The sequence below is a fragment of the Archocentrus centrarchus genome, chromosome 20 (genome assembly GCF_007364275.1).
Source record: "Archocentrus centrarchus isolate MPI-CPG fArcCen1 chromosome 20, fArcCen1, whole genome shotgun sequence".
In the NCBI taxonomy this organism is placed as follows: domain Eukaryota; kingdom Metazoa; phylum Chordata; class Actinopteri; order Cichliformes; family Cichlidae; genus Archocentrus; species Archocentrus centrarchus.
In genome coordinates, this window is record NC_044365.1 from 3,387,960 (window position 1) to 3,402,409 (window position 14,450).

Genomic DNA, 14,450 nt, shown 5'->3' on the forward strand with positions numbered 1-14,450 from the left:
GAGGGGACTGCATTACAGGTGACTTTAGATGCAACCAAAATTAAGTTTTGTTTTTTTGTTTTTTTTTCCTGGGAATTATGTTATTTGTAACTTAAGAATGCACTACTGAATATTTTACACACAGGTCTCTACTCTGTGGAAAAAGAAGACAACAGAAGTCGTTGTTTCAGTGGTGCCATCTCAAATTCAAGGGAACAACCTCGAGGTATGTATTCCTGAAACACTCTGCTCCAAAAATACCTTGATATTCACATCAAACCTGCTGCAAAAACGCAATTTTTTTTTTTTTTTTTGGTTCATTATGTATTGCTTTTCTGTAAAGTATTGACATATCCACAAGACATAGGTCATTACAAAAATGGCTTGTCCTTCTTAGTTCAAAATGTTATGCACTCTAGATGAGTATTAATTTGTTATTTCTTATGTTATCAAGGTAATTGAGTGTCTATTGCACCAATTCAGCTTAATTTGGGAAACACAGTTTATGTGATGAACCACTACACAAGCGGCGTGATCCTCTTTGGCAAGAGAGAAATGATCCGGAGACACAGTTTGTCAAAGGTAATTTATTTATTTATTTTTGTAAATGAGCTAATTTGGTACTTTTTGTCATTTTTAATGGTTTGGCATTGTTTGTGCAGTTAAACAAAAATATGGTAATGATTTTTAAAATTTATGCCTGTTAAATTTGTAACAGGTAAACTTTGACAACTACAAAGCGATCGTGTCATTTGTAAATATCGGAAACATACACTGGAAGTTTCTGGTTAGTAAAAAAACATTTAATAAATACATTTTAAAAGTTGCAGCCTGCATAATTTATGTGCTTTTTAAAATTGATCAATCACAGTACATCAATGCAGCAGACAGTTGTCTGTATTTGGTGGATCCAACAAAAAATTCAGCCGAAAAGGAAGAGTCCGACGATGCAGCCGAAAGATTCCGGTAATTAGTCTGTATTACCTATACATCCCTGACAATACATCACTTAATCTGCAATGTAATAGAAAAGGTGACACGGTGACAGCACCATAGCATTTCACTGTCACTGGAAATGCTCATATGATTTTTAAATAGTTCTCAATACATTAAAATTTCTGTCTTAAATACTAGCACTCATAGGTTATGTGTCTTTGGAGACTGCGGTTAATAAACAGAAATAAGAATTTCAGAACACTGATTGGGAATATCAATAATGAATTGGTAGCTGTATAGGGCTTTCACTTCCTTATGGAAGGGAGCTGTGGAGGTCATGAAAGACTACCAAATTCAATGGTTATTTGTTACAGATACAGTGTGATAGCTGTATGCGCTGGTTCCACTCAGAATGCCTGGATATGGAAAAAGCCCAGCTCGTCCAAGCACGCAGCACAGACTGGAATTGCGTTCTGTGTCTGAAATAAGTCCCCATGTTAAAAATGTGTTGTTACTGCTTTATAAAAGCAAGATATTTTAAATATTGTTTTTTTTTTGAACATGACTTTCTAGATTTAATTATCACTGTTCATGCATGAATGTTCTATATTGCCAGTGTGTTTAATCTGAAATCTTTTTCAAAATCTTTTTCAAATACATAGTTGGAATTCATCTTTGTCTTTTCTATCATTCTGAAATATCACAAACTAACCACTTATTAGCAGTATCACATTTGGTAGAAACTTTATATAACCTTGAAACTATGCATATATTTGAATACATTAAAACTGATTTTGTCTTATTATTGTGGGTCCCAAAGAGTACACCAATTTTAGGAACAAATGAAGTACAGAAATGTAACTGGTTTTTTAAAGCAATTTTCTCGAAAACCGTACAGTTATTTGAAATGAAAGTCAGTCCATATACAGTGGGGGTTAAGGTGAGCAAGAATCAGGGGAAAGCTCTGCGTCACCTCGAACAGTCCTCCTATGAATACACCTCAAAAATGTCACTTTGAGTAAAAAAGTGGAGTATACATTAATTCATTTTTGTTTTAAAAGATTGAGATGATAAATAAATTACACCTTTACAAAGCTGAGTATTTAGAGGCTTGACAGTATTTGTTTTATGAAAAATGCATTGCAATGGTGTACATTGAAGGATAACAACACTTCCGATGTGTTATTTAGGGCCACTGGCAGCCGTACCGTAATATGCGGTATAAATGGGCAACGTAATTCTATGTGCGGCTAGCTTGACTGCGTCTTCGAAAATGAGGGCTGTGTCACCGGGTGCGTCGGGAAGAAGCTTCAGTCGAGAGTCCATGGGACAATTGCGCGATACAACCGTGGCCTCGTATGGAAGCGGGAGGCATGATCCAGACACACAACAACAAACTTTTCTGAATGGTCGTTCCGTCACCATGGCAACGACCGTAAACAGGAAGCGGCTCAATCCAGGGATAGCTAAACACCGGAAGTGGGTTTTTTTTCAAACTGTTAATTACTCAAAAATAGTTTGGGACACTAAAGCAAAGCCCAAAGGTCTGCTAGGTGGGCATTTAAATATAAGAAGCATCATGTCAAAAATAGAACAAGTTAATCACCTGCTGCTTAACTCAAATCTGGACTATCTTTGTCTATCTGAGACCTGGCTCTATAAAAATGCTCCCTCTGCAGCACTCAACATCCCTGGCTATAATATGTTCAGAAGAGACAGAGAAGGAGCAAAGGGTGGTGGTGTCATGATATACATAAAAAATAATATTAAATGTCAGGAAATTATGTGGATGAATGATCATGATTTGGAATGCTTGGGTTTAAACATCATACTAGCACCACAAATGTCTTTCACAATCGTTGTGATATATCGCCCCCCCTCTTCAGATGTCACTTTTTATGAAAAGTTCGAAAATCTACTGAAAGAATCTAACTTAAACAAAGAGACCATTATTTTGGGGGATACCAACATAAACTGGGAAGACACATCATGTAGAAAAAATCTTAAAAAAATAACTGACAAATTTGATCTAGTCCAAATGATCAAAGGGCCCACAAGAATGACCACATCAAGCAGCACCCAGATTGATCTAGTAATTACCAACCGACCTGAGAGAATCATTAAGTCTTATAAAATGCTAGTTGGTCTTTCTGACCACAATTTAAGCCTTGTGGCCAGAAAGCTCTCAAAAAAGAGGTTTGGTCACCCTGTCAGAGAGCGTGAGTATGTTGGAATTCCAAAAAACCAACAGGAAGGATTTAAAAGTGCTGTCCAGCAGATTGACTGGGATCACATACTACTGGGAACAAACTGTGACATGGACTGTGAATCTTTTATAGCTGCAATTGAGAGAACAATAAAAGATTTTAGCTGTAAAGTTAAACACAAACACAAGAAAAACACTTCCCTGGATGAGCTCTGACATACTCAAACTAATGAAAGAGAGGGATCTTGCATTAAAAAATACAATTAAAACTAAGTCAGTTAGTGCTAAAAATCTGTTCACAACACTGAGGAATAAAACTGTTAAAGCCATACGCAAGGCAAAAGCAGATTTCTTTCCTGACTATAATAGAAAATGCAAAAGGGGATTCTAAAACAATATGGAACCAACTGAAAAAACTTTTAGGACAGGACATAAAAAGGAAACAACTTCTAGAAATTAAGATAAATGGACAAATTACAAATAACACAAACAAAGTTGCAGATGCCTTTAATAATTTTTTATTGAATCTATATCCACTATTGCCCAAAGCTTCCCACCTAACAATCTGAACGTTTGTCCGATAAATAAGTCAGAGCCGATTTTCAATCTAGGCACAGTCACAGAATCTGAAGTCTTACAGACAATAAAAACATTAAAAGCTTCCAGAACTAGAGACATATTTGGCATTGATATGTGCATGCTGAAAGAATTCAGTTCCACGTTATTAACACCAGTGACCAAAATTGTCAATCTCTCCATTATTGAGGCGATATTTCCAAGTGTGTGGAAATCAGCTGCTGTTGTCCCAGTATTCAAAAACGGAGATCCATTGTCAGTGGAAAATTACAGACCAATCAGTATCTTACCTACAGTGTCAAAAGTTGCAGAGAAATTTATTTCCCAACAAATAATAACACATCTGAATACCACTACATTTTCCCTTTATTCAATGCAATTTGGTTTCAGAACTCGACACTCTACGGAAACTGCTTTTTCATAGAAAATATCAAACATTTGCTGGATAAAGGGGGTGTGGTTGGAGCTGTGTTTCTTGATCTAAAAAAAGCCTTTGACACAGTAAACCATAAAATATTGTTAACCAAATTAAGAAAATTTAACTTCTCAGCAGATGCAATAAAATGGATAGAATCATATCTTTCGAATCGCTCACAGTCAGTCAGGATCAGTGATTACCACTCACCGCCCCTCGCTCTGTCCACAGGGGTACCTCAAGGTTCTATTTTGGGGCCTCTGCTATTTTCACTTTATATAAATGACTTACCTTCAGTTTGTCCAGATGTCTATATTCAGATGTATGCAGATGATCCCGTCATTTACACGCATGGTAAAAACACAAGTAGCTGAAAAACTTTCACAGTCTATGGCCCATGTCTCTGAATGGCTAAACCAATCTTGCTTACAACTTAATGTAAACAAAACTGTTTCAATGTTCTTTTCTAAATCAAACATTGCAAATAATAAAGCAGATATTTATGTGACAGGTGAAAAAATACAAGTTGTGTCAGAATTCAAATACCTAGGTATCTTAATAGACTCTAGACTAACTTTTAAATCACAGATAAAAACGATCTGTAAGCGAGTGAAATTTAATATCGCAAATTTCCGTTACATAAGATCACACCTATCACTTCAGGCAGCTAAAATGCTCATGTACAGTATGGTTCTGTCTCATATCACCTACTGTCTTACACCCTGGTCACAGGCAAACAAAACAACACTCAAACCTTTAGAGTCACTTTACAAACAGACAATCAAAATTTTGGATAGAAAACCATCACGATATCATCAGTGTGCCATTCTACAAAAGCATAAGCTTTTAAGTTGGGAAAATGTCATCAAGTATTCAAATCTCTGTCTGATATTCAAAATCATCCGTGGTCTGTCATCTCCTCCACTCAGTCAGTTTGTTAACATCAGAAATGCCACCCACAGAGTAACACGAGGGGCGGCCCGAGGAAACTGTGTTGTTCCTCTCAGGAAAAGTGCCTTCAGTCAGAGTGCTTTTTCAGTTACAGCAGCACAGGAGTGGAACTGTGTCCCTCAAAACATCAGAGAACTGACCACATACACTCTGTTCAAAAAGCATCTAAAAAACACACCAGATATGTCAGCATTAATAGGATTATGGACAGTGTCTCCCCTCAACCCAACCCTTTTGCCACTTGTGTCTTTATGTTATTATGTAGTATAATTTTTTTGTCTGTATTATACTTAACTAGGATTCTGTTTTTATCAGCAGGATTTGAAGAATTATCTGTTTTATTGCTCTTTTATATTTGTTCATTGTAATCTTCTTATTGTTGTTTTTTAGGTAGACAATTTTAAGATCTGTCCAGGGACAACAGATGAAAAAAAGCCTTTTGGCTAATTCTGGTGCATTTAATGTAATGTTAATTAATGTACACTGTCCCTGTCAAATAAACTAATAATAATAATAATAATAATAATACAGTTATGTAGAGACAGAATTTCACATTTAGATAAGTTTAATTTTAAACCTGAGGCATTTGAAAATCGGTTAAGCAGGGAAATTGAGTTAGGTAGCTGATGTTTATCTTTTAAGAACAAAGTTGTGTCATCGGCAAGTTGGGAAATTTTTATTTCTCTACCGTAAATTGAGATGCCTTCAAATTTTTTATCCTGAACAATATGAATGGACAGTAATTCAGTGACTAAGATAAATAAAAAGGGTGAAATAGGGCAGCCTTGATGAACACCTCTATTAACTTGGAATCTTTTAGATGTATTCATATTGATTATCACAGAGCTATTGATATCTCTATAAAACATATTGATAATATCAATAAATTTTTTACCAAACCAAATGCTTTAAGTGAATGTGAAAGAAATTTATGCTCAATTGTGTCAAAGGCTTTATAAAAGTCCAGAAATAAGATAAGTGCATCAGAGTTTATCTCACCGGCATAATCAATTAAATCTAGAATTAATCTAATGTTATTGCTGATGTGACGATTTTTCATAAAGCCTGTCTGGGTTTCAGCAATTATGGTACCTAGGCCTGTCTTTAGTCTGTTAGCGTATGTTAAGGCTAGAATCTTATAATCAATTGTTAAAAGAGTTATAGGGCGCCAATTCTCAATTATTAATGGGTCCTTATCAGGTTTGGGGATAAGAGAGATAATACCCTGCTTCATTGTAGAAGACATCTCGCCATTATTAATACATTCTTTATACATACAGAATGATGAGTTTTTGATAAATTCCCAAAAATGAAGGTAGAACTCTACTGATAAGCCATCAACACCTGGTGATTTTCCTTTTTTCATTGAAAATAAAGCTTTTTGAATTTCAATAATTGAGAGGTCAGAATCACAATGAGATTTAAAGTTATTGTCAATTGAGGGTACCTTAGGATGAATATTTTGTAAAAAGTCGATGCAATGTTTTGCATTGAAGTTGGACTGATAGAGCTTTTCATAAAATTCAGAAATGGAATTATTGATCAAGACTGGATCTGTTGACAGGGTTCCATGAATGTTAAGGGCTGTTAAGGATTTTCTTTTAGCATTTCTTTTTTCAAGAGCAAAAAAGTAACTTGTGTTTCTTTCTCCTTCCTCTAACCATTTGGCTCTTGATCTAATAAATGAACCTTTTGCCATATCTAAATAAAACTGATCCAACTTCAACTGAACATCCTTAATTTCGAGCTCTTCCTCTGAGTTAAGTTGTTTTTTTGTTATTAAGCAGTTAAGTTTATGCATTAAGTCATTTTATAGTCTGTGCTTTTCTCTCTTTAATTTTTTACTTCTTTTAATAGCAGCCGACCTGACTTTATATTTAAATAGTTCCCATTTGTTCCTGTATTGTTCAAGTCTGCCATCATTGAGAGTTTCGTTAACAAGGATTTTAACGGTGTTGTTGAAAGGCAGGTCATTTATAAGAGAATTGTTAAATTTCCAGTAACCTCTTAAACCAGAGTTTTTTTGAATCGCAGCTAATTTCAAGTTGAGTAATTTATGATCAGATAAAGGGGCGTTTAGCTGGCTTATATCTTTAACATATTGTAGTGAAGAGGAGGAGATAAGAAATAAGTCAATTGTGGATTTAAGGGTTTGACTATTATTACACCATGTAAATCCCTCATTGGAGGAATTAAAAAAGCGCCAGACATCAGTCAAGAAAAGGTTAGAACACAGTAATGAGATAAGGTTATTTTGTACGTTAAGGTTTTGTTTGGGAGGGTATCTATCAATTGTTTGATCCGGACAAACATTAAAGTCTCCACGTAAAATTATATTAGAGCCCTGGTATTTCTTATGTAAATCTTGCAGTTTTAATGTTATTTTATTAAATAATATCTTGTTGGAAGCGTGTGAGTTAAAGCCATATAAATTGCAAACAATAAAGGTGACATTGTCCTGTTTAACTATTAATGCAATCCATCTACCATCATCTGAAGTGACTGTTTCCAGAACATCTCCTTTAAATTTGTGTAACAGAACTGTTACTCCTGCAGAAAGATTAGATCCATGGCTAAAATAAGCTGTATTTCCCCACTGTGATTTCCAAAATTTAGTATCTGATTCACAGAAATGAGTTTCTTGCAGCAAAATTAAGTCTGACTCCATTCTTCTGCAAAACAAAAAGACTGCTTTTCTTTTAGTTGTGTCCCTAACAGTGATGTCAGTAACGCGCTACTTAGTAACGCGTTACTCTAATCTGACTACTTTTTCTGGGTAACGAGTAATCTAACGTGTTACTATTTGCAGTCCAGTAATCAGATTAAAGTTACTTATCCAAGTAACTGTGCGTTACTATTTTTGTCATTTTCCTCAGTACAAAGATATATTTTTGCTTTCTTCTTGTGTCTCGGGGAGTGACGTCTGGCAGATGCGACAGTTATGTCCCGTTTTCGGCATGAGGACAATAACAGCACAGCGACACAAACGTAAACAATGGAGGGAGGAGAGAGATGCGCGTTTTCTAGCTGACATACAGACACTATTGTGAGTCTGTGTCAGCTAAAGATGACAATATCAAAGTTAGTTGTGCGCTCTGTGCTGGTGACAAAGTGCTATCTAGTTTCAAAAACACTGCATCAAATATGAGGAAACATCTGGAGTCATGGCGCAGTCAAACTTACAGAGCGAGTCGCAACAGGTGGAGCGAAGCAGAGCTGCAGCTAATGCAGGAGCCCCCCAGCACCCAAACAAAAGCTGGACTTCAGTACAAACCAATAAGTGGGGGAGAGCTGGAAAAGTTGAAAAGCCTTCTACTACAGTATGTAGTAGAGGCTGGTATTGTGTCAAAAAAGTGATCGTCTGCCAAACAGCAGTTTTCTTTATTTGCCAAAAAATCCTTCCCTGTATTTAAACGGCTGTAAATGACTTTTTGACCTATAATCTGTGACGCATATATCAGGCATATCTCTCAAGAATGATATCAGGTAATTTTGAAGGAGAAACAGCATTTCTATCACAAGGTAGAAGCTGCACTCAGTTTTTGGCAAAGCGACTTTTATATATTCGTTTTTTTTTTCAAGGTAAAAATTGTCAGACATTAAAAATGTCTTTTTAAACAGAAATCTGGCTCAGAAGGCTGCAGAAATAACAACAAATATAACATCACAGTTATATAAAGATATTTGAAGTGGCCAAAAAGCTCTGGATTGATTATAATGTAGGTACAATAACACAGACTCCTAAAGATTGTTGAAAAACAGGTTATTTCTGCATTTTATATATAAGCCCTTCATAAATCATGCTGATTGCACTCTATTTACCAATATAAGCAAAGACATTACATATAAAAGCACACAGAAACATCTGAATCACTTTATGTCACTTTTTGGCACAAAACCGGCCGCTGTTGAAAATAACTAATAAAGTAATTTGTTATCTAACTTAGTTACTTTTAAAATTAAGTAATAAGTAAAGTAACTAAGTTACTTTTTAAAGGAGTAATCAGTAATCAGTAGTCGGACTACTTTTTCAAGGTAACTATACCATCACTGGTCCCTAATACCTCTGACATTCCAAGATGTGACACTGAAGGAGTTGAACATGAACTCTAAAACCCAACAAAGGAGAAAAGAAAAAAATATATATAAATATATAAAAAAAAAACAATAAAGTGAACCTTTAAATCACCTAATACTAGGGAAACAAAATAGAAATATATATTTAAAATGTGCTGGAAAAAAAAAAACCCACCAAGAGTGAGGTGGTGATTAACAACCGTTTAAATTGGTTGACACTTTTTTCCTTTTACATTTTCTGCTACATTTAATTTTGGGTAGGAACAATAATGAATTAGACCATAGAGGATCTTGTAGGTCTGGAGGGTTGACAATGTGAAGAGGAACAACAATTTTAGAAATTAAATCTCTAAAAAGTAACCGAGATGACAGGCAGCAACATTGAATCCTCATGTGTAATAAAAGGTTATTGTATCTTATACATATATATATATGGGCACAAGGATTTAAGTCTTGCAAGAACCAAAAACAGAGAACATAAACAAAAAGCAAGCAATAAAACATGCTTATAAGATGTCACCATATTAACAGAGAGCAGATTGAGAACATATGGCAAGTATAATCTTGCCGGGTTTTGAAATTGGCATGAAGCATAGCCTAGGAGTGTATTCAAGTTACCTGTGGACAGTCAATTTTTTTCCCGTTTATAAATACAAACGGACCGCGGAATGAAGCTTTCTTCCCGTCTTCTCTGGCTTTCTTCACCAGGGGCCACAGTTTCTCTCTAGCTTCTTTATCTGCAGGAGAAAGGACCTCCGTGATCCTCAATCTGTTGTCGAGAAGAAACTTGGAGCCTTTCGCTTCTCTCCAGATGACATCCCGAATTCGTCTCAGTGCGAAGAGAATGATCGTTGATCTGTTAGAGCCATCCTGACGCCGTTTCCCCACGTGGTGCACAAGGTCGATGCCGCTGTCCAGGACGGTGCGGAGTTTTGGAGCTGTATTTTCAAGGATGTTGATAACTTTGGACCTTATGTCTTCTCCCTCATCCTCTTTCACTCCGTGCATCTTGAGTGACCACCTTCGACTGTAACGCTGGCAGTCATCTATGTCAGTCTTAAGTGCCTTGTTTTCTGCCTTTAGTTTTTGAATTACGTCTTTCATTTTGTCCAAAGATTCTTTTTATTGGGTGACGTCTAGAGTGAGCTGCTGTACTGTTAAGGTAAGCTTCTCCATTTGCCTTGAGGTTGCCTCCGTTGTTTTTTTAATAGTGGAGACAGTGCGGAAAGTTTCGTCTTGTTTCTTTGAGAGCATATGGATTGCTTCTAATATTTCTGCATTTTCACCATCCCCAACCTTTACCTTCTTTAATGGCGGTTTAAGCGGCGAGTCAGGAAGAGGCGTTGCAAGGCACACTTGTAGTGGATTTTGGTCAATTTCAAACCAGCTGGGATCATCCGCCGGGTCCTTTTCTGCAGTCTGAGAGTCCATTGGGCTAGCATCCTCCATCGTTGTAGCCAAAGTTTTCCTACCTCTTCGTTTACCCATTCAGATTAACATACTCCAGGTCGTGGAGTGATTAAGTGTGTACAACCTAATGCAGGTATTAACTAAAACATTGGTTGTTTAATCAAGAACCACCTAGATTACCCGACCGCGTGAAAACACACGTCTGTTTAGGTAGACGCCATCTTGGCCCCCCGGGGCAGCGCTGTGTGTGTGGCGATCAAGTGAAGCAGTGACAGCGAGACAGTCAGCCTGGTTCATTCATTCATGCCTGTACAGTTTTGGCCTGGTTACAGCCAACAGTAACAAAACTGGATTATAAATAAAGGCGACTTTTGCTGGCAATCTCTCGCCAAACCTTTCATCCTCATGGACACTGCCGTGAAGATTAACGCGGAAGCATATGTACTAATATTGAAAAGTTTTGCGAGATCTCGCAAAAGTGCCTTACTCTCTCACATGTTTTTTCCCCCATGTCCCTTGCGGGGTTCCGTAATTCTAGGCTCAGCAACCGAGATGAGAGAATCCCCCGCCTGCCCCTTTCCTTCTGTTGCAACCTGTCTGTCTGACCATGGCAGAAAGCTACATGCACCATACAGCAGGCAGAGGGTGCCCATTACCCCACAAGTGAAGTAGTGTGGTAGGCGCTGCTGCGGCGATCCCAGTGTGCTGGGGGGGCGGGGGGCGGTCATGCCTCCCTGGGCGGCTGCCCATGTCGCCCATATCAGAAACCGCCACTGCTTTTATACCGAACCTGTCGCCAGCAACAGGATGTCCCTTCAAATGTCCCGCCGTTCACAGACTTCCACCAACAATTACTGTAATAACCCAAGGTTGGGTGCGAAGTGCAATTTCTCAGCTTTCAAAAACCATTTGAATAGGACAGTCACCTAATTACGGTAATTCAAAGTATGTTTGATCTGACATCTCAGCGGCGATACGCTCCGTGTTGGCCAGCTGTTCACGGCAAGTAAGGGCAGGTAACAGGTAACAGGTAACAGGTGCTTCAGCGGCGAACCCTCTGTGTTAGAGGGTTAAAACACAACCTCAGAGCAGGCCTGTGGCAGGGCTTTATTCATCTCTGAGATTTCCAGTTTACCCTAATCAGGAAGACCTGTATGAAATCTGACAGGAAAATATCAAAGATATACAAATAATTGACAAGCAGGCTGCATAGTTAACTAGGTGAAACCAGACATTATCCTTTAGTCACATCTGTCTAAAAAAAAAAAATTCAAAACCAAAAGCTGACATCTGGAGAAACTCATAGGAGATAGTCCCCAATAATGCTGTCAAAAGAATGAGTCACACTTCTACCAGCCCTCGGGAAAGTGAGGATTAATATAGTAGGCCTGTCAAACCCCAGCAGACATAAAAATGACAACAATAACAAAACAATGATCCAATGTTAAGAAAGCTTGTTGTTGAGGATGATGTCAGCGTTCCCTTCTTGATCTAGTGTCCGTCACACCAGTACTACAGTAAGTGGATGTGGCTCATGTAAGTGGATTCTCAGGATCGTGTGTGAGGAGCATAAGTGTACACTCACATTGTGTAGCAAAAGGCCATTACTGTGGGCCTGTCAAGAGTTTAGGTGTTGTTGTTCAGGAAGGTAAAATGTTGGTGTGCAGTTCTGGAATCCTCCTGCAATGACTGGCATTAATTCAAAAGACTCTCTCAGCTATTATAACACACTGTGAATGATGAGCAGCACTTGGATCTAAAGTGTTTCCTCTGGAGCTGCCAAACAACCTCTCAAGCTCCACATTTCAGATCATGCAGAGTGGAAGTGGCAGGTGTGGGAAGAGCATCTTTGACCTGCTGAGAAACTTGTGAAAGAACAGAGGACAAAGTCCTACCATAGTTTAACACAGCATGCTCACAATAGCCATTTGATGGGAGAACTTTAGGTGGTGGGCCCACGCCCAGTGCAGGAGGATAACCACACAAGATTTCAAAAGGACTAAGATTGCATCGCCCTCTTTTCCTTATGTGTATGCAAGTTAGGAACAGTGGCAGGTCTTTGGTCCAGAGTAGACCTGGGAAGACAACATCTCTTACCTTCAACAGGGCTGAGTTCAATGAAATTCATCGTGACATAATCACAGGACGTGGCTGTGTAGCAGGTAGTTGCAAGGCTGAATTACCCGAGTTATTAGTTGCACAAACCCTGCAAGAATGGCAGTACTATCTACATAAGTAGTGAATCCTTTAGTGAACCAATGCTGAGTGAGCATAGTTAGCATTTCCCCTTTTGAGACATGGTCCAACCCCAGTCAGCTTTGCAGTGAAGGAAGAAATGTTTAGGGAGGCAAGGTTTATTGTCCCTGCTTGGATCACGTGCACCAGTGTGTGCAGCACATTAACAAACAGCCATTGAAGATAGTAGTAGAATCACCCAGAATCACTGTAGAGTGTAACAGATTGATCCTTTGCAAGCTTACAGACTTCACTCAAAGCCACATGCTCAGCTTCCTGGATGGCACAGGAGAGAGACTGAGGCCAGAACAGTGTAGCCAGAACACATCTGGGATGCCCATAAAGTATCAGGCATAACTGCCAATGTGGGGTGAGAGTTGGTCACATCCACAGAGAGAAAAGTCTGAACCAATGAGCCTGTGTGTCACAGAGCACTGTGGCAGACAGGACTGAGGATCCCAACATGCGGGACACGGACTTGAACTTAAATAACACAGCTTTACTACCAGAACTCAAAAATATAGACTTGAACGAGGACTAGAACACAGGCTAGAACAGAGAGGCACACAACGGGAAAACCATGAAGACGTCACGACAAGAACAAAGTAAAAACACAGACAATATACACACAGCAGGTAATGGGCAAATGGGAAACAGGAAGCAAAACTAACCCTAAAGCATAAGGACAAAAGACATACCAAAATAAAACAGGAAGTAACCAAACACGGTACACATGGACTTGACACCTAGGGAGACTGACACAGGAGGGATAACACACACCAGCACACAAGAACACAGGGAAACCACAATAACCTGGAAACCGCAACAAAAACAGAATTACACAAAGAAAATAAATCGCTGGGCCACCGGCCCAGGACCATGACACCGTTTGTGAGGTCAGTTCAACTGTGCATGTACACTGCCTGGCCAAAAAAAATAAAGTCACCACCAAAAGAAAAGGTCACATGCTAATATTTTGTTGGACTACCTTTAGCTTTGATTACGGTGTGCATTTGCTGTGACATCATTTCAATAAGTTTCTGCAATGTCACAAGATTTATTTCCATCCAGTGTTGCATTCATTTGTTTCTGCATTAGTTTCTGCATCTCCTCAGATGTTTTCTCTGCTTGATGCAGCCAATGATTTGACCCTTCTCAAACAGACTGACATCTTTTCCACGACCACGTGATGTGTCTTTGGACATGGTTGTTTAACTCATTGCACCATTTGGGGTTAAATAACTTGTTGTCAGCTGAAAGATCGCCCATTCAGTAATTATCCAATAGGAGGCTTGTACCTATTCGCTTAGTTAAATCCAGGTGGCGACTTTTTTTTGTGGCCAGGCAGTGTAGAGTGTGCAGTGATCACATACAACTGTCTATAACAGTCAATTGATGGTCAATAGAAAAATGTTGTTGTGTTGGGCTCCAGTCACCTGCTGGCTGCAGTTATAGGCAAATACGTTCACGTTCTGCTAGCATCTGTTTGTGTTTACTCAGAGATACATAAGGTATGGAATGATAAATATCAAACCCAACTTTCTCTGCGATGGTGTGAGGCAGACAATGAGGAAGCATGCACTGTCCTGCCAGTACATACAGTCAGTAATGATGACATCATTCAGCCCTTTAAAACACTGAGAGTCAAAGCAGTTTGCTGGCCAC

At 38.5% G+C, this 14,450-nt stretch overlaps 2 protein-coding genes and 1 long non-coding RNA gene across 3 annotated transcripts in view; 2 read left to right on the forward strand and 1 right to left on the reverse strand.

The window, feature by feature from the left end:
- Positions 1-14,450, reverse strand: part of LOC115799318 (NACHT, LRR and PYD domains-containing protein 12-like) — a 652,446-nt gene that overhangs the window by 399,235 nt on the left and 238,761 nt on the right. The gene's annotated exons all lie outside the window — the stretch shown is intronic.
- The window catches only part of LOC115799325 (NACHT, LRR and PYD domains-containing protein 14-like), a 137,010-nt gene that overhangs the window by 98,133 nt on the left and 24,427 nt on the right, over positions 1-14,450 (forward strand). The window lies entirely within an intron of this gene.
- On the forward strand, positions 463-907 carry LOC115799354 (uncharacterized). The gene is made up of 3 exons (XR_004021555.1): positions 463-561; positions 698-766; positions 851-907. It is a non-coding gene; the product is annotated as an uncharacterized LOC115799354 (long non-coding RNA).